Here is a 25,658-nt window from a genome sequence, read left to right on the forward strand (position 1 = left end):
CGTAGCCGCCTGCACCACCAAACTCTCCGGAGTAGGGTGTGTAGTCAAGTAACTGGGGTCGCTACTGGCTGGACGGTATTTCTTTGGCAAAGACTTGCTCACTGCCGGGAGACTCTCCGGAGCAGTCCAAGCCGGCGCCACCCTTCTTTGTAAAGCCATATGAAATGGCAGCACGGGTCAGTGGGTGGACCTTGGTCAAGGATATCCATTAGGTCATCCTGCAGAAAATCCAACGGTGGCGCAGACCACTCCAAGTACTTAGTCACCCTCGACATGAGTCGCCTGTACGAGGATTCCACATGCGTACCAGGCTCAGGCCTGCCAAATTCAACCTCCGGGGAGGTATCAAGACCACTGGCGTTGTGCAAAGACTGACGCAGGTCTTCCAGCTGGCTATGACCAGTTAACAAATGGTCAGGAACCTCATCAGAAACCACACCCCCCCTTCAGCCTCCTCATCCACCTCAGATATATTACAGAGGCTGGAATAACTCCCTAGATGAGGGCACACAAAAAGGGTCAGGGCCTTCCTCGGAGTCTCCTCCGGTACTGCCTCCACAAAAGGCATCAACAGAATTGACGTTGAGCCCCGACACAGGCTTTGAGGACGGTGTCCTGAGCGTGTCCTTCGACGGCCTCAGCGCTGATGACTTCCTCGGAGGCGGAGCCTCGAGAGTCCCTTGACGGACATGGCACCGATGGCTTCGACGTCTTCTTAGAAGACCTCACAGGTTCAACTGGTCTCGAGGGCATCGAGGACCGAGACCTGGAGCAGGCATGGCTAGAGCGATCCACCTTGTCCGTCCGGGACCTCGACAGTTCCCGGTGATCGCGCTGACCGCATGAGCCCGAAGGCATGCGAACGGTGGCCCTAGCCTGTTCCCTGCCGGCTTCTTTCAAAGGCGCAGACGGAACGGAGCACTGCGACTGGAAAATCGCCATCATCTCCGTACGAAATGCCTCCCATTCCGCAGGAGAAGAATGCTTGTTGGGACAAGCAACCCGCCGGCGGGCGGAGTCCTCGGACGAGGAAGGCGACCGATGACGGCGCTTCCACGAGTGCCTCGAAGAGGCTGAGGAATGGCGGGACCCACTCCGGGACCAAGACCCCCTGACTTACGCCGACGATGCAGAGTCGCCTCTCGAATAGTCGGTCGAAACCACAGCGGATTTCGACTTTCGGGGCTTGGGCACCCTACTGACAGAAAGCGCCTTCTTCTGCTCCCGCAAGGCCTTCGATGTCAACGACTGGCAATCGTTACAATCATCTGTGGCGTGGTCCTCACCGAGGCACCAGAGGCAGGTGTCTGTCAGCGACATCTTGGAACCGCAGTCCCGACACTTCTTGAAACCCGACTGCGGGGTAGAAGAAGACAAAGACATGATATCTTCTCAACACACACGTTCGAAAGAACCGATAGAATAACTCAGAAGAACCGAGGCGTGCAGAGATCTCCGAAGCGATCACGTTCGCGGAAAAAACGGAACTGAGTCTACGGGCATCGTGCGTCCTACATATAACATCGGGTGACGTCAGCCGTCGGAGGAGGTCCTCGAAGGGGCGTATCGACATCGACGCAGGACGCAGAAAATTTTCCAAAGCAGCACAGCTGTGGTGATTACCTGTCATAGATGTGGAAAACATCGGAGGAACCAATCCCTTCGAAGTTAATATCCTATGATAGAGGATAAGTCGCAAGTCCATACACAATAAGTAAATCTGCAATATTTCGAGGCAATATGATGCATCTGTGCCCCCAAACTGATGAGCTTTCCTATTAGAGCATTACGATTAGTCAGCTAGAATCCAAATTATTTAATCTCATCAAATCTCATCAAAAACGTTCAATTTTACATTCTAGTTTCCAACAATAACATGTACGGAATATTTGTCCATTTGCAGGGAGAAAAAGTGACAGCTACGCCACTTATCTGTAGGGCTGAATGCAATCATAGAGCCCTTCTCCAACTCAAGCTCATCCATTCCATAACCCTTCACACAACATACCCAAATGAACAAACTTCAGGTCCACCCAGAAAGAAAATGGGTTACCTCCTACGAGGGCCTCATCCTCCCATCGTCTGTCATTAAACTCAAGCACATAAGAAGCTCTCAATTCTGTGCTCCATGCTATCAACATCACTGGCTCTGCTTTTTTCTGAAGAACTGAAAGCAGGCCATATCCTTCCACTTTAAAAAGATACCCGCTCTCAACCAAGGCATCCCGACAAAATACCTCCCCCATCACAAACCTGCACTTCATCATTAAGATCAATGAAATAATCATTGCACTCCAACTACAGAGGTGGACCTCCAAAAACAATCTCCAGCAAGACCATAAACGCAGCTTCCACCCTAAACATCACCAGCAAGATCACTGCCACTGGGTCACCGAATATACACTACAGACCCTGGACAGTGCAGATACTGGTTTACTGGTCCTACTCCATTTTTCAGCCACTGTTGACATTGTGCAACAAAAAACCCTCATCCACACCCTCACAACATGCATGCATTTTGATTAATCAATACGAAACTGGTTCAAGAGTAAAGGTTTACAGTTGCAATCTACTAGCCAGGCATAAAAAGTAATTTGCCTCCTCAATTCTTCATGTACACACATCACACCATGTCTTGCTCACCAAGTGTCATTTATAACTAGCTAGTGGCGAGTGCACATTTTGATGGCTGCTGGTTCATAGATTACCTCATCAACAGACAACAAGTTTCCAGATGGGATACAAATGATCAAGTGCTGCTCACCTGTAGCATACTCTGGGTTCTACACACTCATTCTCATCAATCATCTGTGCACTATGCATTCAAACACTTCGGCAACTCCTTTCAATTTCAACATCAAAGTCGACCAACACGCAGAGGAAAGCTCAACTCCGGATCCGCTCTGCCCACTACATCCACCAAAAAACACGGTTTACCATATCCAATTATGAATGTTCCACACATACCAGACAAACTCATAGAAGACAGAATTCATCTCCTACGGAAATAATTCTCAGCATGAATAACTCCAGAAATGGCAACATGAAATGGAATACAATGCAATCATGATGCAGAGTCCTTTGGCTTTACCACAGACAAAGCCCTCTTATCCAGGAACCAGAGTGCAGAATGTCTACTTGACACTGGTTAGTGATAATTGACTCTTGGCAAGTAAGAAATGGTGTGCTGCGAGTGTGTTTAGAATTGCAGTAGCAAGTGACTTATAATGGCTGGCTTGCAACTTGAAATGTTTAGCCTTTTACCCTTGCAAGAGCCACTTCACCAAGAAAACAGCAGCATGGCATCAGCTATTTCTCCACACAGATAACATATACAGTACTGACCAGGCCTTGTATCCCACTCTGCCACTACCCACAATGACATTGTTACATGCCCTCAAAATGAATGCCAGCCTTTACCCAGGCATCATTGCAACCTATCCATCAGGTCACAGTAGCACTCATTATAACCTCTGTATAGATTAGGTTGGGTCACTACTATTGATTCAAACTTAATTTAAAATGTAGCATCATGACTAAGCAAGTGATTGCAAGTGATTGTGCGTATAATTCGTCCTGAGGCAGTGCTTGCAGCCATTCCCCACCACGAGGATATGCCCAAAATGGCTGCCGGGCCAAATGCTAGAATGGTTGCCTAGCAACGCCGACGCCGCATAGAGCGAGCAGCTGATTTGTTGCCCAAAGGGTTTTTACCCACAACTCCACGCCGGAAGGTGCAAGCCGGCACCCACCCAAAGGAACAAGTACCTGGCAGGTACCACCGTGCCAAGGTCAGTTCCTGCATGAAGCATCGAAGCAGCAGGCTGGGCTGGAGCCCAGCCCAGGAATCATGCTCACAACGCGTGGAGTAACAGATCTGAGCCTCCAAGCCACATCGAGCCCTCGAATACAGATGCCCTTGCAACAATAACAGGAAAGCAAGCTTCGGTACCTGCACCCATCCGCACAGCTGATTGCGCATATAATTCGTCCTGAGGCAGTGCTTGCAACCATTCCCCACCACGAGGATATGCCCAAAATTGCCGCCGGGACAAATGCTAGAATGGTTGCGTAGCAACGCCGACGCCGCATAGAGCAAGCACCTGATTTGTTGCCTGAAGGGTTTTTACCCACAACTCCACGCCAGAAGGCGCAAGCCGACACCCACCCTAAGGCACACATCACAAGACACAGATGATACCCTGTCAGTGCCTGTCCGTGCATGGCCGGTACGCCGTATGCCAGGAAATGTGTCTCCCCTCGCCACAGTACGCAAGTACCCTTTGGGGTCCACCGCCATCTTCTTCCTACCTGTGTGCTTGCATTAATATATCTAAAGAGATCCTCACAACCCTGTGACGCTCACTCGAGGCATCTCTCCAACACTACTATCATCCAACGTACCCTTACACTCAAAGTGAAGGGATTATCCTGCAATAAGAACGTTATACTAACTGAACTACTTATATGCAAAGTCTGTTTTAATCGCGACCACATACCACTAAGTGCTCACGGCAGGACAGAGACTAGACTAGACTAGACTACCTTATCGATAGTCTAACCCCGCCTCCCCAGCCAACTCCCAACCTACATTCCATGCAGCCAGCAGCTCTGGCCCCTGCATGGTCCTGTTGAACTCAAGCGCACTGACAACCTGTTCTCTACCGGTAAGAGACACTAAACACTCAATGCAAGTCTTTTTCCGGTTATGCGCTGATCTTCATACCTTGATGTCACTAATTGCACATTAGTCGCCACTAATCTGCCACGATTGAGTGTGATGTATTTAGCTCAATACAGGCATCATACATGTATCTTCGTATCTAGATGCTGCCACTATTCTGTCACTATTGTTTAACTACTACTAAGTCAATGCAGGTATTTGTGCTTCTGCATGGATTTTCGCATCTAGATGCTGCCACCAACTTGCTACTGTTGAGCAACCTGCACTAGGATTAATGATTCTACAAATAAGTATTAGCAAGAATGTCACCCCATCTACTACTACTCTTAAGCCTCTATAATACCGCTTACGGTTCCAGCCCACAAACAGCATAATTACCGTCCAACATTCAATTATGGACCACCAACAGTTTCCCAACTCAGCACCGTTCATTAAGATAGCTATGTCATGTAACCTACCTCTGTCAACAGATAGCCCACCAACCACTTTCTTAAAACCTTGTGGTAATATGACATCCTCTCTCCATCTCACTCACCCCCCACTCATCACCAATTACATACACTGTAACTCTCCACAGCCAAAAACTATTCATAAGGCTCGCCCCCTCGAAAATACCAACAGGGCCAACCACATAAAACCGTACTGCCCTCCTACAAAGAAGGTCACTAACCCTTGTAACATTCCACTACGGAATTGGAGATTAGGATCTGGAACTCAACTGCATCTAGCTCCTAAAACACATGAGAACAACAAAATAGAACACATTCGCGAGGCAACATCTGACACACCGACAGTTAAACCAGCAAACAAAATAAAATGCCTCACCTCTCCTAACAACGTTAAACCTAATATTCTAAAAATCGGACTCTTAAATGTTAGATCCCTCCAAGCCCATGCCCCAGATATATTCGATATTCTAACCGATAACGACTTATATCATCGCCTTAACCGAAACTTGGCTGAATCCCACATCAGGCCCAGCCTTAGCATTATCCCTAACGGACAATTACTCCATCCTTTGAGCTGATAGAGACTCCAATCAAAGCAAAGGAGGTGGTGTAGCTATTATTTACAAAACTATGCTAGAGCTAAGAATAACGAATAGCAACCACCTTCCATTAGCAGAACTACTGACGGTTAAATTTGCCACCTCTGCCACAGCCACCATCACTATGCACTTGATCTACCGACCACCAGGTGGAGCTACCACCTTTGAAAATGACATTTCACAACTACTATCAGAAAACACCAAATGCAAATCCCAAGTAATAATACTAGGCGATTTTAACCTAGGACTTGACGATCCCTAAGATGGTAAAGCCTCCACACTTAGACACTATGACACAATTGAGGTTTACACATCGTATAAATAACCCTACACACAACAAGGGCCGTACTCTCAACTGGCTAGCAGATCTTAATTGCTCCATTAAGTTATTGGGAAACACACCTTGCGCTTGGACTGACCACCATTTCATTACCTTCGCCATTGACCAATCGTTAACCCGCACATCTCCCACAAAGGCACCAGCTTTAATGGCAAGGAGTAAACGGAACCTCGCCCTAGAAAAATTGATACCACTACTACATCCTCTCACGCAGACTAACCCTAGACATACTGACCCCTCGGACCTAGTGAAGTTATACAATGAAACGATGACTAAAGCCAACAATACGCTTGCTCCGTTAAAACTACAGAAAGCTAAAACGCACGCCCACATAAACAAATGGTACACACCTCACCTAAAAATCCTCAGAAAAGAGAAAAGGGTAGCAGAATCAAATTGGAAAAAACATCCGTCTACACAAAACAAAGATATATTCAGTGCAGTCTCACTCAACTACAAAACAGCCATTATCCAAGCTAAGAAAAACAATTACAACGACCGTATAGCAAAAGCTAATTCAGATACGAAGGAATTATTTAATATACTAAAAGAACTCGAGTCTCCTGCACCCATTCCTGACCCATGCATAAAAAAAAGACACCCAATGGTGCACTAATATTCAAAATGCACTTCAAAATAAAATCACAATGTTACTAGAGAAAATCAACACGAAAAGAAAACCTCATCAACAATACCTTACCCCCAAAACTACCCACGCCACTGCTGGCAACACTGCCACAATTCAACTTTCAACCTCTCTCCAGTAAAGAAGTTGAACAGATCATACTTAAACTTAAACCTTCTAATTGCAAGGGCGATATCTGCACACCCACCTTAATCAAAGAAGCAGCCTCCGTGCTCTCCCCGTTCATAACAAAGTTTATCAACGCCTCATTTGCCACAAGTTCTATACCTACGAGCCTAAAAGATGCCTGGGTACTCCCACTATTGAAAAAGCCTACGCTGACCCTAAAAATCCATCTAACTACCGGCCGATCACCACAGTCCCCTTTCAACTTAAAATACTGGATCGAGCCGCCTATCTACAAATACAGCATACCTTGAAATCAACAATCTACTAGGCCTAAAACAATCTGGATTTAGACCCAGACATGGGACAGAGACTGCTCTTGTCGATCTCAAGAACCAAATCCAGGCATTAAAAGATAAAAGGTAAATCGGCCTTGCTACTACTACTTGACTTATCAGCGGCACTCGATCTAGTCAACCATGACATACTATGCAAGCACTTATCATCTGCCGCACACTTTTTTGACCAAGCCAACATGTGGATTAGATCATTCCTTGACAATAGATCCATGCGCGTCTTTGCCCCATTAGCCTCAGCTACACCATCGCCGGTATCCTGTGGAGTTCCCCAGGGATCATGTGTATCACCAACACTCTACAACGTTTTAACCAAGCCTCTATTCGATATCCTGGACCAACTGGGTGTCTCGTATACAAACTATGCTGATAACACCCAGATCCTTATCCCCATCACCGGGGGCTACATAGCAGACAGCAAAACTTTGAACAATATCTACGGTATAATACAAACCTTGATGGCTAATCACGGATTATGTCTAAACGATGACAAAACTGAACTCCTACTACTCGGTTCCCCCAACAAACTGAGCAAACTAGACACTGCCTTCAAAACATTTATCATCGATGGTAACACCATTAATGTAGCTCATAGCGTGAAAACTCTGGGCATTAACATTGACGCAGCATTATCCTTTAAGAAACAAACTAATGCACTTGCATCAGCTACTGCTTATACCTGAAAGCTGATTACAGCCTGTCGTCCATACCTATCGACAAACAACTGCGTATCCGTTGCAAGAGCATTAGTGCTATCCAAATTAGACTATTGCAACGCGCTCTACTTAGGCACATCCCAACAAAACTTAAACAAAATGCAAGTAATGCAGAACAATGCAGTTAGATCAGCATGCAATCTCCGAAGGAATCAGCATATTTCTACTATTAAACAAAACCTTAAATGGCCAAACATCAACCAAAGAATTGACCTTAAAGTTCTATCATTAACACATAAATCCCTACACAATCAAGCGCCATCCTACCTCTGCGATACCTTTACCAGGCAAACTTCAGCCAGAGCTATCAAAACTGCCCAAACTCATTGCATAAATATACCCAGAGTCAATCAACAAAGTGTGGTGGAGTTAGCTTCCCTGTCCTTGCTGCAAAAAAATGGAACGCACTCCCCCTCACCACCAGAGTTGAGCCTTCTCTCATGATATTTAGGAATAAGGTTAAATCAGGCTTCTGGAACCAAAATCACATCTAGCCATACTACTATTCTCTTGGCGCCTGTATACGCACCTGTATATATGTAAATGTTCTACGTTATAACTGTCGCCTATCTGGCCGTACCACACTGTAAATTGTGAATATCCTGATGTACAATGTCAATGTATGCATAACATGTAAGATATGCGCTCAGCTGCCCCAGGGCCCCCGATGCGCAATACAAATTAATAAATACAAATATACAAATTGCCAACTTAAGTATGCTGGCAGACGTTCATGGCCAATACCGCATACTATATAACACTTAAGAGAGGGATGGGACACAGTCCAAAGTCCCAGGGACTTAGCCATTGTAAATTACTTTTATAAGTTACGGTATCACGAGCAATTAAATGGATTTTATCCTTTGTGTTACTCCAAAAAGGAAGGCATGAGTGTGGCTGTGACAAAGTGTTTGGCCAAGAGAGTGGGTGTCGCAAGTGCTCAATTGAGGCTCACAGCCACAAATCTATTTTTCAAAAGAGGCATGAAATACATGGATGTAAAGGTAAGAAAGAAAAAAGTGTGGGCGTGGGGTGGCGGGGGAAGGCACCCCGTGTCATTTGGATGTCTTGTTTACCTTCAATACAAATGACAGTTACAAAGAAAGATTGTGAGCGGATATGAACAGCAAACCGAAAACGTGCATTTAACAGTAAGCATTTGAAAACAAAGGGATGCAAGCTGCAAAGCAATCAAAGCATGCGGCTTATGAGAAAAATATACCTGGTCCCAAAAGGCAAAAGAGCATTTAATCCATATGAGAAGGAGCCGTGAAAAAGAAAAAAGAAGTGTTGACTGTCCCAGGTCTCCGATCGCCCATTCAATAGAAAAAGAAAATGAAAAGGTTTACTTGCCAGGAGATGGGTAATTACAATATAATGTGGATGCATTTGTGAGGCTATGGCAAGCAAATGCCAAATATAGCCTACTTGCAATAAGTGTCACTTTTTTTTTTTTTTTTTTATTGTATTTGGTTAAAAACCTTTACAAAGAAATTTTTTTTCATACAAAACAGAATTCTCAGCAGTTCATTTTCCCATTTTGACCATAAATCACATACATTATATATGCTACCTAAGCAGAAGGAATTTGTGCATAGCTAAACAACATTCCTACATGCATCACATACCATATAAGTATTTACAGCTCATCTTATATCATTTATATCCTTTAGCTCAGATTCTATAATTATTAAAACAGATAGCAATCTTAAAATAAATTTAGTACTTTCACCAAGCATGCATCGCTGCCATAGTACTTCACGCGATAGGTTTGAGTTAGAGATCATGTAGTTCCCAAACTTCGATAGTCTCAAAACTTCAAAATGTTCACAGTAGATAACTAGATGTTTAAGAGACTCGAGAGAAAACATATCCTTACAGAAACGGCAAAAACCATTGTTAGATTCTTTATCAGAGGTGCCCCATTTGCACAATCGTTCATTAGTGTGAAATACATTCAGTTTGAACCGTAAATAAATATTACGACCCATAGCAGAAGGGAACTGTGAAATATAGCCAGCTCTATCTCCCAATTTTCTTCTGAATTGGGCAAACTCGTAGTATAAACGGTAGGACCCAATTCTATCAGCCTGACAGCTCCAGTAATAACGATACAACTTTTGTTTACAACTAGGTAAACCTAGTATTAAGTCATCTTTCAGGATGCCCAAGAGAGCCATTAGATCGTTCATTTTTTCCGCATATCGGGTCAGAGATTTCATACAACCCATATGAAGAAATTCATTAAGGTCTTCATACAGTGAATTACCAGGGGGATCCAGGATTTTTGTATAGTTATTCAGGAGTCTCCAGTTCCGTTTGGCAGATATAGGGAGGATACCTAGTTCATGACGAACAATATCATTTGGGACTGATGCCGGAAGCCCCAAAACGCTTTTCCAGATCCCACCTTGAAGTGTGTCTAGGATGTCGTCTATCTCATATATACACATGTCTAATATATAAAGTAGCGATGGTTCAACTTTAAGGAGGTAGAATTGGATGACAGGTAAAAGAGAAAGGCCACAGTATTTACCCATGATTATTTTCATCTGTGAAATTAGAGGTTTAGATTTCTCACATATTTTCTTTTTCCACCAGATTTTTGAGTAGGCATTCGATAAAGGATAACCTAGATATTTAATTTCATGTGTAGTGGTGACCCGAGTATTTTCCATGAGCCAAGTGTATGGGCAACTCTTTTTATAACCATCCCTAAAGATGATAATTCGGGATTTGTAGTGATTGATTCTCAAGTTATGAGCATTTGCATAACAGATGAAGGCATTTAGTTTATGCTGGAGACCAAATGGTGTTCTATCTAAAATAAGAATGTCATCAGCAAAACCAATATAGTTCAGTCTTGTGCTACCAATTAGGATTGGATAGATGACTTCTTTTGTCCAACATTCCTCTATATCACAAGTATACAGATTAAACAGTACGGCAGCCAGAGTACAACCTTGTTTCAATCCAATTTTCAATGGAATTTTGTCGGTTAACATACCTTCTTTATTAAGGCGCACTCTGTAGGTTGTGTCTGTATGGAGAAGCCGTATTAATGCAATCAGATAAGCCGGGAAACCCAACACCTCCATCTTCCGCCACAGGTGCTCCCTTAGCACGGTATCGAATGCTGAACTCAGATCGAGAGCTGCCATATAGACAGCACCTGTGTTGTTATGTTTGGAGTTCCACTCGATGTGAGATATCAGTAAAGCATTAAGAGAGCATCCCATGTTCTGACGAAAACCAGTTTGAAATTTTGACAGGATGGCATTGGTTCTCATATAGACTTGCATTTCTTCAAGGATCAGTTGGGAGAATACCTTAGAGGATGCGTCAGTTAACGCAATCGGGCGAAAGTTACCGGGGTCATTAATAGGGCCTTTTTTATATATGGGGATGACAGTAGCTGAACACCATGAACTAGGAATTGCTTGGGAAGAAAATATCACATCAAATTTGTTTTTCAAAATGATAGCCCACAAGTGGATATCCGATCGAAAAAGACAAGCAGGGATGCCATCAGGTCCCATAGCCCTAGAAGGATTTAATTTCTTAATTGCACGTGTTACATCTTCAATGCTCCAAGGGGAGCGAGTAGGTATTGTATTTTGAATTACAGTTTTAGAGTTGTTGTGGAATACTAAAGGTAACTCGTATTTCAGCCTAATGTAGTTTGCCCACTGATCCGCTGAGATGGCATTTTCTTTCAACCCCACATTATCGCCGTTAATCAGTCTCAATAAGGACCATATTTTGCGTGTATCGTTTTTCAAAATATGATACATCATGTTCTGGTTATCTTTCACATAAAGTTGTGTTTTTAGATTTTTGACAGCAGTTTTATGTGTAGCAAGGATTGCCCTTTTATGAGAGTAGTATTGTGTCGATTCCAGAGATAACCTAGATAGATGTCGTAGTTTAAAATTCCTGAGCTTCTTTAATTTAAAGATCTCAATATCAAATTTATGTACATGATGTTTTACATCCAGAGCCGATTTTCTTTGTTTTACTATTTGTGATAAATGGAATTCAATCCTCTTTGAGATAAATTGATCTATACATAAAGAATCACTCTCAATCACTAATGGATTCAGATCAAGGTCATCTCTGAGTCGCTCTGATAGCTGATGACATACAAGAGGGTTCCACCTCACAGATATGCCCGCTCTGTCATTCTCAACCATTTGTAGAGAACAATTTGAAGTCAATCCCCAACCTTCGATTTTTAGATTTATCAATATCGCATTATGGTCACTAAAGCCCAAGTTTAAAACATTTACAGTGTCAATTTCCAGACAAAGATTAGATGATTTAAAAAAATGATCAATATGTGAGTAATGTCCTCCCCTAGACCATGTATATGTGAGATCCATCATTCCAGTGGGAATTATCTGAATATCCCAATTAAGAAAGAACTCCACCCATTTTCTCCCATTCATAGCCGATGTAGTATCTGTATGGGATTGCTGGCCCGGGCCTATATTGTGGATTAGACAGGAGGAATTAAAATCACCCCCCACCACCACACCAACCTCCTCATGATGTATGAAGATACCTTCTAAGATGGAATCAAGAATATCGATGATATTATTAAGCATTATTAGCTTTCTATTCCAATAGATGCACATAAAAATGATATGTTGATCCTGTGGAGATACAGGGAATAGTTCTATAACTAATACATTAGAATCTTTATAAACCAGTCTGGTTGGGGATTTACAGGCGTTATTTACTAAAATAGCTAGTCCCCCTGAGGGCCGACCCTTATTCCCTCGAGTAGCAGGTTGTGAGTAACAGACAAAACCTTCGACAGATAATTGAGATACACACATGGTTTCCTGTAGTAAAACTATAGCAGGGATCTTATCGCTCTCGCATGAACCCCACCATCTATTAAAGTTAGCAAGCCCACAACAATTCCAAGACAAACATACAAATGATTGTTGATGATCTGCCGGGCTAGGGAGATGGATTCGTCGCTGTTAATTGCGAGGCTGAATGTATGCCCGACAATGCAGCAGCCATTGCTATTATCTGTCGGACCAGATCACCACTAATTTGTTGAGGCAATGATTGCATCATTTTCTGGTCAATTGTGGATGTTAGTACCAGTGGCTTATCCAAAAAGACCCTCGCATCTTCATCAGATTGGATCAAAAAAGGGGTTAAGCCAATGGAAACAAAGTTTTCCTTCTGTTCCCAGATAAGTTTCATAATCAATCTTGAATATAGGCCACAGGTCATCCTGTTGTTATTTTTATCTGCAGGTCTTACCCAGTCTATATCATCAGATCTCAGAGTTCGCAGGCAAGGTATTGTGTGAAAAGCTTTTAGCAGGGAAGAGCGGTTCAAGTTTTGTTTAACATTAACATTCGGATCACTCTCCCAGCCAAGTATGTATGGAGGTTCACGTATGGACTCAAATTCATTATGAACCGTCTTATGATTGTTAATGGGAGAACCTACCATTTTAGGGTTTATCGTTTCCGTCAATGTCAGATTAGTATTTTCATTAGATGACTTGACTATGGGAGGTGGAATATTGGACCCCGGATCAACTATAGGGTCCTCCTTAGGTTCCTGGGATCGCAACAAGTCCCCACCCAATACACCCAACATCCAGGGTTCGTCGGAAGAAAAATGGTGTGAGGTTTCCAGTTTAGCCGATTGTATCTTAGAGTCCCTAGATACGGTGACATTAGTTTTCACTTTGCTAGAAGAAGTTTGTTTCTTACTTATAGGATAGAATTGAGAAAGGGACATTTGTGATCCCCCACTTATGGATTCCGGGGGATTAGAACAAGATGAATTAGATTGGCAATCATTCTGCTCCTCATTCATATGTACATTAACCTTTTTTTTTTTTTATTATTATTATTTATTTTCCCCTCCTTATTTTTCTCATTGTTCTTATCAGGGGGATTGATATCTAATAATACCCTTGATTCATCATTCAGCTGAGAAAGATTAATCATCTCCTCATTCTCAAAGGTGACTGGTATTACATTAGATTTCTCAACTTGTACAATCCTTGCCTGTTTTTTTATTAAGGCTAACGCTTTGGCTTTCCTTTTTTGGGCCCTTCCCGCCAGTCGCTTTTCCCTCCGGGTTAGGACTGTTATAGGCTTAGGTATCAGATCACCCACAATAGGGTCAGACATTTTCACCATTCCTATCCGGGAACAATCTCCCGCAAGATCAATTAAGTCCGTCAGATGAGAGGGACTATCAGAACCATATGATTTGTTTGTATCATCTATCAATTGATCAACGGGAGTATCTGTAATCTCTATAGACTCTTTGTTCATTTTGTCTAGGTGCTGCTCAATTTTTTGAACTGTCGTAAAAACTTTGTGCAGATCATCCACAATTACATCGGTCTGTGTAAAGATCGAATTATGTGATTGAGTCTTTAGTGTAGCCGCATATGAGCGCTTTATCTGAGAAGGATTGTTGAAAATACCATCAAACTGTGTGGCACTATCTACCATATCCTTTTTCTTATATTGTCTATCCGAGAGAGCTGCTACAGCATCACATGTAAACAGGAGGCCTTCAATTCTATTAGTTTTGTTGGATAGTTCAGTAATTGCTTCTCTCATAATTCCCATTTCATAATGAGAGCGCTCATGTCCCTTGTCCAGTAAATTTAAAATTCTCGCAAGAACTGGGAAGTCTGAACTCAGTGATGGGGCATCAAGGATGATGCTCGCAGATTGAGCATCATTATTGGAAGCATCTTTGTCTTTTCCATTAAGGCTCGACTGAAATTCTTGTATATCCAAATTCATTCGATCATTAATTGCTAATTGGGCACTAATGGCCTTTGGGGAGCTCACCATAGGTTTGTTGGGAGATGCGTGGGACTCAAAGTCCATTTCCCAGGGCAATTTTACATTCTCGTCACAAATAGGATCAAGATTTCTTTCAGAAGGTATCATGCCTTTAGTACTCAACATAAAAACATCTTCTCTCCCCACTAGTTTCTGGTTAGCGGGCGTAGAAGGACCTAAAGATAGGCAGATGCGCTTACTTAACTCTGCTTCAATAATGGGGCCCATCATAGAACAATCCACAACATTCTCTTAGTAAGGATTATCGTAGACACTATCGGATCCCATATCATTTCTCTGTATTAATTCAGTTAAGATAGTATCATTGGGAGCACTATTATTCAAATCCTTTAGCCTGAATTTGGTGTTTCTGACAGAGATATCAGCAGAGATCTCAGCATCACTACCTACACAGTGAATCATAGCTACGGCATCAAATTTGGAATCAATACCTATTTCTTTAAAGACCATCGCTTTCTTATCAGCTGACATATTATCACTGTCCACTCCCACAGATGTCATATTATCGGGGTGGACCAGTGTGGCTGCACTCTCAACCAGAATATCTTGGCTCACCGGTTGAGAAGATGATTGGGACAGAGGCTCAGTGAGTTTCCGTCCGCTTCGCAAACCATTCACCATGCTGCTATATACAAGAAAAGAGATGGTCTATGCTAAAATATGGCCAAAGCTCCTATCGTGAGCGCAACCAATTCACAACCCAATAGGGAATCAATACTTACTAAATTAGATGCAGAAAGGACATATACAAAGGCTACAGATCATTAATATATTACCACCCTTACCACCCAGCCAAACAGCTCAACAGCACTTGCAGTGCACTTCCGGGGTGCGCGCGCGGGTGCGCGTGCACCCGGGTTATGAGCACGGCAGGGAGGGGCGGGCGGATGGGTGGGAGGGGGCGTGTCTCGCTCACAAAGGATCTACGTAGAAGAAAAAAAAAAGGAAAAAAGAATACGTAAGTACCTAAAAGGCACTCGTTTTAACATCAAAGCTAGACACAGTAGCACAGTAGCACAGTGACACCCTATAGGAAGTCCAAACACAAAGCCCAATATCCAAGGCAGCAAGTCCAAAGTTAAGTTGTATTATAAGTATTTACTCTGGTATTTGGAGTCCGACAGCCTGTTTCGCCGCGCTACGGCAGTGTTGTTTCCTCTTGAGCATGGGCGCCTTCCCAGCATAAGGAGAGACAGGAACACACCAGCAGGTCCCACAGCTCAACAGCACTTGCAGTGCACTTCCGGGGTGCGCGCGCGGGTGCGCGTGCACCCGGGTTATGAGCACGGCAGGGAGGGGCGGGCGGATGGGTGGGAGGGGGCGTGTCTCGCTCACAAAGGATTCTGGTATTTGGAGTCCGACAGCCTGTTTCGCCGCGCTACGGCAGTGTTTCCTCTTGAGCATGGGCGCCTTCCCAGCATAAGGAGAGACAGGAACACACCAGCAGGTCCCACAGCTCAACAGCACTTGCAGTGCACTTCCGGGGTGCGCGTGCACCCGGGTTATGAGCACGGCAGGGAGGGGCGGGCGGATGGGTGGGAGGGGGCGTGTCTCGCTCACAAAGGATCTGGAGACGACTTCCTGATCATCGATTCACTTTAGCTTGTGCTTAATACAGACTGGTGAGTTTGGTATAAATCAACTATATGCATACAGAAAGGAGTTGGATGAGGGCGCATTTGAATAACAGAACAACGGGTCAAACAATTGCCTGAACAAATGCTTTACAATTTACGTATGCCAGCATGCGTTCATTGCCAATGATACATATTGCATAATACTCAATAAAAAAAAAATCAAAAGAATTAGAGAGCTAGTTCAATATTGATTATCCTACAGCTAAAATATGAATTTAGAAAAACGGTTCATACATCGTATAAGCTTAGTAATGTGTACGTAGAATATTATGGGGCATGTTCTTCTGTAGTGCAACCATCAAAGCAACACAGCAAGAACGTATTTTGAAGGTAGGGAAGAGTGGTCTTGCTAATTTAAAACGTAACGGGAAGCCTTTTTGGAAAACTTGAAAATAGTCTCTAAATAATATAGGTTTGATATTTGGTTAAATGGTCACATTCACTCACTTTAAAACGTACCACTCGAGGCAGTAAGAAGTGAGATATAAAGCCTTTAAAAATACTTTGCGGGGAGAGGCCACCAGGGGGCGCAGAGATGAGCTGACTTTTGTTTCGCTCTGTCGCTATTCGGACTAAAAGGGATCTGAGCTCCCCCCTTAAGAGCCCCACGTCGACGTCCAGAGGACCCCATCTGGTGCTCCAACACCCCAGACGGAATCGGGTGCAGTGTGGCGCTGAAGCTCCATGATAATCTGGAGATATTGAAGATGCTGCCGGAGCCGGGGACAGCCCTCCTGGGCCATCCCTCAACCGTGGGACGAGATGGAGCAACACTGCAACAGCCAAAAGAGGTGGCGAGTCGCAACTCATAGCCTACCACTTTTAGTTGAGGTCCAGCGGCGTGCTACTGGCCCTGGCCCCTGGGCACACAGAAGCCCTAGGACAACGCCTCAGTTTGAGACCTGCCAGCACAGCCTGAAAACCCCGAGTGTGGCCCCGCAAGAACACAGTGGACATCATATGAGGGCCACGGGAATACCGCCACCTTCCCCCACACTGAACCGGGGTGAATGAGATGCTCGACCCCCCCCCCCCCACTCCCTGCGGTGGATATAGGGAAGCCACGTCAGCAGGGAGGGGGCCCAGTGAGAATAAGCAGGACCCCTGGTTAGCAAGCCAACCCAAGTGTGCAGAAGAGACAGCGCCTAGGCAGGGACCGGATCCATCTAAGCATCCACAAAGCAGAGGGGGGGACGAGAACCCTCAACGAGGAAAATGAGCTAGAGCCCCGTGTGGTGGTAGAAGGAGGCGCTCAGGGCCCCAGGGTCCCCAGGACAGTAAAGCAAGCAGAGTCTGGCCACGGGACCCCATCCACACAACAAACCCAAAGAGGGCTCCCCACCACTCGTGCCAGGTACCTCGAAAAAGGGGTTGTAGAGGGAGGCCCTCTGGGGCCTAAGGAGAGAAAAAAAGTGGAGTCTGTCCCCCGGATCTTGTCCACACAGCAAACCCAAAGAGGGGTCACCATCACCCACACCAGGCACTTCAAAAGGTGGCAACTCACCAGTAAACACCAGCGCACAACCTAAAGCAGCAGTAGGGTGGTGAGACAGGCCGGGGTTAAGTTATCCAGACGCGCTCCCCCCCCCTCTTCCACGCAAGCCCAGACCACATCAGACCACCATTAACCCCGAACAGCCCAGGAGGCCCCACACCCGGCTCATCCTCCAGAGGGGCACTGCCTCCTACCGCACAGCTGGTCGGCTCGGATGAGCTGGAAGGTGGCGTTACAGGAATTTTGCTATCAGGACAGCCAGGCACAACCGACGGTCGCGACCCCCAAGGGAATGTCAGACTAGGCAGATGACTCCATGTCCACCAAAAAAGAGACTGCAGCCCTGATGCAAGAAACTAGGGAAATGCGGGCCGACATAGGGCATAGACTCGATCAAATGGACCAACGAGTGGACAAGATAGATCAGGAAGTGGATAGAATGGAAGATAGAATCCAAAGTTTGGAGGTCAACCAATCTACAGTGGATATTCTTGAAGCACAGATTGACACCAGACTGTCAATCCTGGAGTGAAGGGATGAGGAGAAAACCCTCAAAATTGACGAGTTTGAGGACCAGGCTCCGTTCTGATACGCTTTCATTACATTACTATCTATTAATGTGCAGAAAAGGCAAAGGTCTTAAGAGGAGGCCAGGAAGTCCTCCACCATCATATCCACCATCACATACAATAATGCAACAATCTCAATCTTCCAAGACCCATCCTCATTTACCCTGGCCAGAAGGCGGATGTGTGCAATGCTGACACTATGGTTGAGAGAAAAGGGGATACGATACCGGTGGGGCTACCGATTCTCTTGACCTTTGAATATGAGGCCCAGCAATCCAAGCAGATCTTCGAATAAGATATCAAGAGCAGTCCATGAATACATTGAAAGACCGAACGAGCAGAGACAACCCTCCGGGGAGGCCGCCGAAGGGAAAACCGGGAGAGGATCTTCGAAAGACAGTTGACGGGTCCAAGGCTCGAGGAAATTTAAGAAACTGAAAACCCTCCACCTCCCCCACCCCGACACATGGCAGCAACTAACTCAGAAACAGGGGGGAAAAGGGTATACATGTATAGTGCAAAGGGATCAAACTCCAAGTAAAACCATGGAAAGAGTGGAGGGCAGAAAACAGCATCCCTGGATGGTACCCTGGTGGGCATCCATGGAGATGGTGGGGGTGTGGACAGGGGGGGGAACAGATCCACCGATTTGGAGGGATAGAGTCCTGGGCGAGGGGGATGGAGAAATTGAGGGCTTTCTAAGGAGATAGCGGGAGAGGGGGTCTCAATGAAAAGAGCATCTTCTTCAAGAACTGTCCCGGGGTGACCGGGCACCATGGTGGTACAGTCCGGGACCAGAAATGGGCAGAAGACCCAACTGGATGCCAGAGCAGGTGGGGTGGGGGGGAACCCACAGGGAGAGTTGGGGGAAGGAGGTTGTGGGAGGGAGAGGATGGAGGGAGAGAGAGAGTGAGGGGGCGGGGCGTTAAGTTAAGGGGATCTGGGGAGTTGGGGTTTACAGATCCGGTGGTTCAGTGCTATCGGCAAAACACATTCGAGCTTGCAAGCAGTACGGGCTGCACCAAGGGTAGAGGATGGAACACATAAAGGACACACAAAACGATCTGGCTGCCCAAACCCTAATTGGCTAATACACTACCAACCCAGGTGATGGGCTCTCGAAAATGCTAGAGAAGTTAACTCCCTGACGAAGAGATCACTCCTGGCCCAAGAATTCTACCGAGCCAAACTTGACTTGCTCTTTCTCCATGAAACGCATTGGGTGTGCGGGAAAGAACCAGCACTCTGAGGGAGGGCGGGAGGGAGGGAATAGGGGAGGTATACCAAGCCTCGTTTACATCCAAAAAGAGTGGAGTAGCAATCCTCATGGCAAGGGGCCTGGGGTTCAAGGCAAAAGCGACACTAAGGGACCAGGAAGGTCGCTATTGATTTGTTAAATGAGACATTAAAGGGAACCCATTGACACTGGGAGTGGTATACTTCCCCAACGAAGGCCAAATAACCTTTAGGGAAAGAGTTAGGGATAAGCTGCAACTCTTTACAGAGGGGCCCCTTATTGTGGGGGGGCGACTTTAACATGTTACTGGATCCCGTTAGAGACAGGAAGAGAATGGGCCCACAAAGACCATCTCCGCTAGAAAAGGTCACTACTCGGAAATTCCTAATAAGTTAATCTGGAATTGGGAATAGTCAGTCTCTGACCCCATCTGTCGGCAGGGGATCCCTCCCTTCACATTCTACTCACAAGTCCATGAATCCTTTCCAATGATTGATCTCATCCTGGTGGATAGCTCCTTGCCTAGACATGTGAAGTACTCCTTTTCATACCCAGTACCCCGGTCGGACCATGACTTAGTGCGCATAGTGGTGGGAGACACCTGGGGGTGCCCAATGCCAGGGCGGTAGAAGTGTAATGGCTCCCTCCTAAAATATAAGGAAACTGCCCACGCAGTGCTTGCAGACATCACAGAATACCTCAAACTCCATGATAACGAGGAGGTAGGCCCACACCCTATGGGACGCATTCAAGGCCACCATTCGTGGAGTTTTATAGGATCCCAGAAAAAAAAATTAAAAAGGGAGAACAGGAAGACCTCTTAGGGGGAAGATCGCAGAGCTCCAACCGGGACGGGTCCCGGGTGGCTCCATCTCCCGGGACCAGAGGAGATCACTGGTGGCCCATAAAACACAGTTAAAAGAACTCCTGCTGAACAAAACCAAGAGGAAATTGCTCTTTCTTAACCAAAAATATTATGAAACAAGGTGACAAGGCTGACAAAATTCTGGCCTGGAAATTGAGGGAAGCCCAGGAAAGTAAAATGGTTAGGGCCATAAGAACCAATGGGGAGACCACACACTAAGACACCACTAGTATAGGGGCAGCCTTGAGACAATATTACAAACAAGTATACAAGTCAGAATTAGACGGCGACAAATCGTATATAGATTTCCTGCCACAGCTACCCATTCCAGGCCAACCCAGGGAAACCACCCTTGACCTAGACATACCAATATCAGAGTCACCCAAGCAATCAAATCAATGAAAGGGGGTATGATACCAGGCAAAGATGGGGGTCTCGATTAAATTCTTTAAGCTATACCGGTCTACCCTGGCCCCATACCTGACAAAAGTCTTCAATGCAGTATCGGAGGGGGGGGTGTCAAAGATGGGGGCCATTATAGTAGTGCTCCAGAAAGAGGGTAAGGATCAGACACAACACTCATCTTACCGGCCCATCTCTCTACTTAATACAGACTTAAAGATCTTGGCAAAGGTGTTGGGGAAGAGACTTGAGGGAGTTATGCCATCACTGGTCCATGTGGACCAGGTTGGCTTCATTAGAGGGTGGCAAGGCACAGACAACATTAGGAAGACACTAAACCTAATGCAATATGCTCAGGAGGTCAACCTGGATGCAGGTCGCCTTTCATTAGACTCAGAAATGCTTTTTGACACGGTGGAGTGGAATTATATGGCTATTCCCCTGGAGAAGATGTGAATAGGGGAGAATATCCGAAAATGGGTGGGACCACTATAAAGGGCCCTGCGCGCACGGGTCCAGGCAATGGGGAATTGATTACTCCTTTCCAGCTGACAAGAGGCACGAGACAGGGGTGGGTGTCCCCTGTGCCCCTTACTGTATGCACTTACAATGTAGCCGCTAGTGATAGCCATTAGAAAACATCAGCGAATACAGGGAATACAAAGGGGAGAAGTTGAGTTCAAACTTTCCTTGTTCGCTGATGACATACTGGGATATGTGGTGAACGCACTGGTCTCGCTCCCATTGCTGTTCACTCTCATTGACATCTTTGGGGCCTTCTCGGGCCTGCAAATTAGCAAATCAAAATCAGTAATAGTGCTGATGCAGGCCACTGATCAGTGCTTGGATATAAGAAACCGTATGTTGGCAGTAAGAGTTGAGCAATCCGGGATCTCCTACCTGAGGGTCCAGATACCTAGGAATCTGGCAACACTCTGAGTGGTCAACAATGATCCTCTCCTTACAGCCATCAAAACTGACCTAAACTGTTGGGGCTCTCAAATACTCTCATAGTATCGATGAATGACACAGCTAAAAATGAACATACTTCCACAGCTACTATATCTATTCACGGCCCTACCCACGAAAATCACAGAAGCTTATTTTTGGACCATCAATGTAGTGTGCAGAGGTTGGTCTGGCAAAATAAGACCCTGAGGATTAAAAGATCTACCCTGACTCTCCTAAAGGAAGAAGGGGGCTTCGTCCTGCCAGAATTTGCTCTCTTATAAAGCGGCCCAGCTAAGGGTGATCCTGGAACATATGAGGGACAACCTGGGAACATACTGAACCTACTTAGAAGATAAAGACACCCACCCGCTCGAGGTGAGGGATCTAGTTTGGGCACCATAGAGGGAAATACCAAATATGCTGAAGAACCATCCGTGTCTGGGGGTACTATGGGCCCTGTGGAAGGAAGGGAAGAAAACCAAGAGCTTATCCTCCTGGCCCTCACCGATGACCTCGGTGTGGGACCCTGTTATCAGATTGGGGGCCAGGGTATTCCGCAACTTGCAGGCATGGTCCGAGAGGTGTCTTGAAAGGGTGGGACAGTTCAGAGAGGAGGTTTTCTTAGATTATGAAGCGATAACAGAAGTGCTCGAGGGGGATCAAATCTCCATATTCGAATATCTGCGACTGAAAGGGATCCTCATCAATCAGTGCTGGGGCGACAAACAAACATCCACTTGCATAATTTGAAAAAGCATTGCACACTTGGGAGTCGAGAAGGGGGAATAGTGTCAAGACTGTATAAAGGTACTGATTACTGCAGATGAGAAAGACAGGCACACCTTTAAAAAAAATGTGGACGACCTCGAGGGAGAGGAGATCTGAGGCCTGGGAGAAAAATAAATAAAATTACGTTTCATGGGAATTTCTTCACGGCAGCCATGGAGCATAACTTCAAGGTCCTACAAGGGTGGCACAGGGATCCTCTTAGAATATCAAAAATGTTTCCAGGGTCTTCCCCACTATGTCCCAGGGGATGTAGTGCAATAGGTTCTCGAGCGCACATGTGGTGGCACTGTCCGCGGGTTCAATCATACTGGCAGGATGTCAGAGGTTATAGATGAGGTTCTTCCCTTAGTAGTCCCCCTCCAGATGTTGGTGTGACTCCCCCCGAAGGATTCTGACATTTATAGATAACCGAGAATGTGGGAAGCGATTTTCAGGACCGCTAGGGTTGCCCTGGCACAGAAATAGAGGTGTGGGTCACTCCCTAACATAGACGAATGGTTGCAGAAATTAAGGGATATATATTTGATGGAAAAGCTTACAGCAACGGTGAACAACCAGATGAGCTAATTCGTGGCGGACTGGAGCCCTGTGATAAGCCAGTGGGGATGGGATGTACACTAGCGGGGAGTGGGGAGAACACAACCTCTGGAGGTTGGAGATAAGGGAGAGGCTGGAGGGGAGATAGTTGGGACAATTCAGTGAAAGCCACAGGGAGATGGAGATGAGAACCAGGGGGCCACCAATGTAGGACTACAATGGAAGGGGGATAAAATGAAAAGCCCACCACCGGAAAGGCACTATGCTTCAAGCCAAATTCCACAAAAAAACCCTGTCTGTGATGTAAATCTCCACGGTGGCATTAGAGATATGAGGCCTAGAAGAGACATTGCACAGAACCACCTGTTTGGGTGCAGGGGCGGGTGGGGGGAGGGAGAGGGAGTTGACTTCAATAAACTAATAATGATTTATTGTGATATGTACAATTGTTTCCTTCAATCCAAAGTCAAGTTAAAAAAAGAATAATACTTAGCAAAGAGTCACGAATATGCAATGTCAGGAAATTCTAGAATCCCATACGGTACGTTTTATAACCTCAGGAGAAATAATCCCTCAGTTTCTACCTTATTAAAAACCCAGAACGAGAAGATGAAATTCTGAAGATGGGACAAATTAAGACGCACAGAAAATAAACTGGATAAAGATTTAAGCAGAAAAATGAGAAAAACATGTTCAGTACTTTGAACAGGTCTAATCTACTGCAATCCAAAGGGGTCCAGAATATTAGAATTTAAGTTTTTGTTTGGTATATTTCAAATGAATGTTTAATTTGGGTTTATAAGGGCATGATGGATGCTGGGGTTGTAATCAAATTCCAGACCCCATAATCCATATGTTGTGGCATTCTGATCGAATCACCAATTCTAGAGTAGAACATTTAGCAGAGTGAACATACAGTTGGACGCTCATGTAACTAGAAATTCAGAATTCTATAGGCTTAGTATTGTGAATATTCACCAGAGACTGGGATTACACAGAACGGATTCTGGAATGTTGGGCAACCAGGCAACAGCTTAAACCAGCTGCTCCTGCTCCTTCCCAGTCTATGGATATACCCAGGAATGAATGCTATAAATAAAAAGAAGATTGAAGTTCCAGAAAACCCTATCCCCAAAAACCTAAACAAGGAGATGAGATGGAAGAAACACTGGGTATCAGTGACATTTATGCCCCGTTACTGAAGGTCTCTCAAGATGTTCGAGAGATGAAATATTCCTTGAATTAACTAACCTCTTAGGTCAATCATCTAGAGATCAGAGTGGCTACGGTGGAAACAGGAAATACTGCGCTGGCCTCAGAAGTTGCAAGAAGCTACAGAGCATACAAGGATTTGAGATCAGAGATTACTTACCTAAACAAAAAGAATCTGAGGCTTGAGGCTGAAAGAAGGAATCTAAACCTGCGCATACTGGGGGGTGAAAGGAAACCCTGAATTGGACAAGGACCTGCATGCAAGGGTCATTGGGATCATGCCCGAGGTGCTGGGAAAGAGTACTGAATACTGGTGATCTGGACTATTCCTACAAAGCTGGGAAAAATATGGAGGATAAGCCTAGGCAGATAATCATGGTTTTAACCAAAGTGAGCGTAAATGAGAATATTTTGAAGGGTCGAGGGAAAAGGGGAAACTTATGCTGAATGGAAGTCCCATGGCCATCTACCCAGATTATCCTAAGGAAGTTGTGGAAATGAGAAAGGCCTTCAAGCATGCTAAAGCATTGGCTCTGGAGAAAAAACAATGAGAAAGGCCTTCAAGCATGCTAAAGCATTGGCTTTGGAGAAAAACAACAAAACCATTCTTGTCAAACCTGCAACTTTAAAAATATATTTGGATGGAGGGGTTAAATCCACCGAGGATCCTTCAGAGGCTGGATGATGGCTTAAAGCTGAAAGATCTAGGATTGAGCAGGATTCATTATAATACTCAAATTGCCCCCTGTTTCTCTAGTGAAATGTAATGTGAATTTGTATTAACTTTACCTTTCTTTCTGTCTTTTTATCTGATAACTATTATATTATATATAAATGGAAATTTGAGTTGTTTTCCTTTGATGATTACCGTTTTTTTAATGGCCGCTTTAATTTGGAGTTTTAGCACGATCTGTGGAACTCGTACTAATGTTGTAAGGTGCCTTCCTCTAAGGTGAATAAAGGAGGAAGTGTGCTGCGGCCGTTTTTTGCCGAGCCGGATTGTGCGGGTAGGTATTTAAAGAGTTACATGGGGGAAAAGGTCCACTTCAGATTGTGAAAGGCCCTGCAACAGTAGCGGTGCGTGAGGAAGTGTGATGATCACATGATTTACTAGGCTGTAATAGGACGTTGTTTCGACGTGGCAAGTAATAGAATGGCAGTGAATCGTTCATGGAATGGGTCCCATGTACGGTGGATTAAGGAAGG

The 25,658-nt window shown here is 45.1% G+C and overlaps 1 protein-coding gene across 1 annotated transcript in view; it reads right to left on the reverse strand.

The window, feature by feature from the left end:
* Positions 1–25,658, reverse strand: part of TMEM104 (transmembrane protein 104) — a 529,892-nt gene that overhangs the window by 355,360 nt on the left and 148,874 nt on the right. The window lies entirely within an intron of this gene.

This window comes from Ambystoma mexicanum, chromosome 3q, assembly GCF_040938575.1.
Source record: "Ambystoma mexicanum isolate Mex_15411 chromosome 3q, UKY_AmexF1_1, whole genome shotgun sequence".
In the NCBI taxonomy this organism is placed as follows: Eukaryota; Metazoa; Chordata; class Amphibia; order Caudata; family Ambystomatidae; genus Ambystoma; species Ambystoma mexicanum.